The following is a 2,415-nucleotide window of genomic DNA, read 5'->3' as shown; positions in this document are numbered from 1 at the left end:
CTTAGGAAGGGGTTGATCATGAACCCATTCTAAGTATGCTTGGTCCACCTCACCCTTGGTGCGATCCTCCACCCTATCGCGTGGACTTGAGAGCATGCATCCTCCCCAAATCTTGAATATCTCTGATTTCCTTAAAGGAATCTCGGGATGAAACTCATACATGAATTCCCGCATATCTTCATTAGGTGGTAAAATCTGGCGTCGACCAAGTTGTCGCATAACTCTAAGTGGCATGTAAGGTTGGACACCTCGAAGACCCATTAGGACGATGAACGATCGAAAGGTAGACATATATATCACCTCGGCTGATGGAAACCAATGATAATTCCACACAATCTTGTCAGCAGTCAAATTGTTGAGGTATTTCTTCCAAGCCTCAATACCATTCGGAAAACTATGATCTTTGATTCTTTCTCCGTGGCCCCCAATGTAATCATTCCATTCTACTTTGAAGTCCACTACATAAGGGTGATGACGAATGTGCTCAATCATCCATAGTTGTAGTAACATATTGCATCCCTCAAAGTAATCTCCTCCATTCTTGCAAATTGTCAAAGCGCGGTAGATGTCTGCCAGAATCATGGGTACGAGGGTGATATTAGGTTTTTTCTCAAAAGCCGTAATGACTGCAGCCAAATTTATGTTGATCTTTCCTCCCTTTTTTGGAAACACCATGATCCCCAAAAAAGCTACTGTGAAGGCATCATAACTGTGTGCTTCCCAGGTCAAACGACATCCATTATTACGAAGTTTCTTTCCATATAACTCAAACGTAACCCATCCTTTCGCCCATATCTTTTGTACAAAAATTATAATGGAACCCATCTGTTATCAAGGCAACCACCTATTTCATTCTCATTTATGTGCAATAACTCTAAAAACCTCCTACCACTGATATGTTTTGGTATCATAGGCTCTCCTTCGTGAAGATTTTTACCCCTTCCTATGAATGCGCCTATCTCTTCCAGTGTGGGAGTGAGTTCAAAGTCAGAAAAGTGGAATACATTTTTTATCGGATCCCAAAAACGAACTAGTGTTTCTATCAAGTCCCGTCGTGGCTCAACATACAAAAGGCTTCGTAGAAATCCCAAGCGTTTGAACACCACTCCTTTCCCATAATTCGTCATATTTTCATACCATGCCTTCAAAAGTGTCGGAGCCTTATCTAATATCATGACGTGAGGTGATTGATCCTCCCTTGGCCTCTTATCTCCCTTTCCATATGGATTCATATTTTCCTATATTATGATAATGACAAATTAGGACGAAATATAACACATATTTATTTTTTATAAAAACACATATTTATTTTTTATAAGATTAAAAATAAAGTAAAAATTATTGTATATAATAGTAAAAACATGATTGGACACTAAGGAGAACAAACCATCACATTTTTTTTATCCTAATACTTCTTTAAAAAAAAAAATCTCCTATTAAATATTTTGAGTAGAGTTGAAAGGAGAAAACAAAATTAGTATAAATTTCTTCTCTTTTTTTTTTTTCTAAATAATTATTATTATTAGAAGAGTGATTGAAAAAAAATAAAAAATAATAATAATAAGCACTCAAATCTTTTTGTTGCAGTTAAACCCTTTTTATTAGATAATCATGCTAGACTTAAAAAAATAGTATAGTTGGTTTTATTTTATTTTTTCTTAATTTATTTTTACCCTTTTTAAAAAAAAATGATAATAATAATAACTAAAAAAATAAAATAAAAATAGAATTTTATATTTATGAAAGAAGTACAAATTTTGACAAAGTAAAAGTGTTTAATAAAATGAGGACACTAAGACTTTTGTATTTTTATAATTTTTTATTATTAATTCATCCAAAGCCGGTCGACATTTTGTATAGCCTTCCCAATAATGCAACAAGTAGAACAAAAAAATGTGCATGATGGTCTTAAGTGGGGTACATGTCCTAGAAGGACTCGACCCTTGTGTCGAGCCCCATTAATTTAAAAATATGCATGATGCAGATAAATCGGATCCTATTAGGGATAATCATCGCTGAGACTTATTTTACTAAGTTAGCAACCTAAGGGAATGAGTGTCTAGACTGGTTGTAAAACGAGTGGACTACTCGAGTCGGGAAGGGACAGCTTACCGGTAGCAGGGCTTTCCGGCCTCACTATTAGTCCTTCCCATCCTAAGACATGTGTTACTATAGAATCCTTCCCAGGAGCGTTGCCGCATCTCTGGTATCTCATGGCTCGGGAGCGTAATCGCATCTCCGAATAACGTATCTCAGAAGACTCAGATGGGTGCGCGAGAAGAGACAGTTATATAACAATTCACATAATATCAAAGCGATAAACAAGTAGCAAATAACACATTATACTAACAAACACAATATCCAAAAAGAATAATAATAAAAATAAAGATCAAAGCCATACGCAAGTCAATATTT

Source organism: Solanum tuberosum, unplaced genomic scaffold (genome assembly GCF_000226075.1).
Source record: "Solanum tuberosum cultivar DM 1-3 516 R44 unplaced genomic scaffold, SolTub_3.0 scf00075, whole genome shotgun sequence".
In the NCBI taxonomy this organism is placed as follows: Eukaryota; Viridiplantae; Streptophyta; class Magnoliopsida; order Solanales; family Solanaceae; genus Solanum; species Solanum tuberosum.
The sequence above is the reverse complement of the archived record's forward strand: the minus strand, read 5'-3'. Positions refer to the sequence as shown.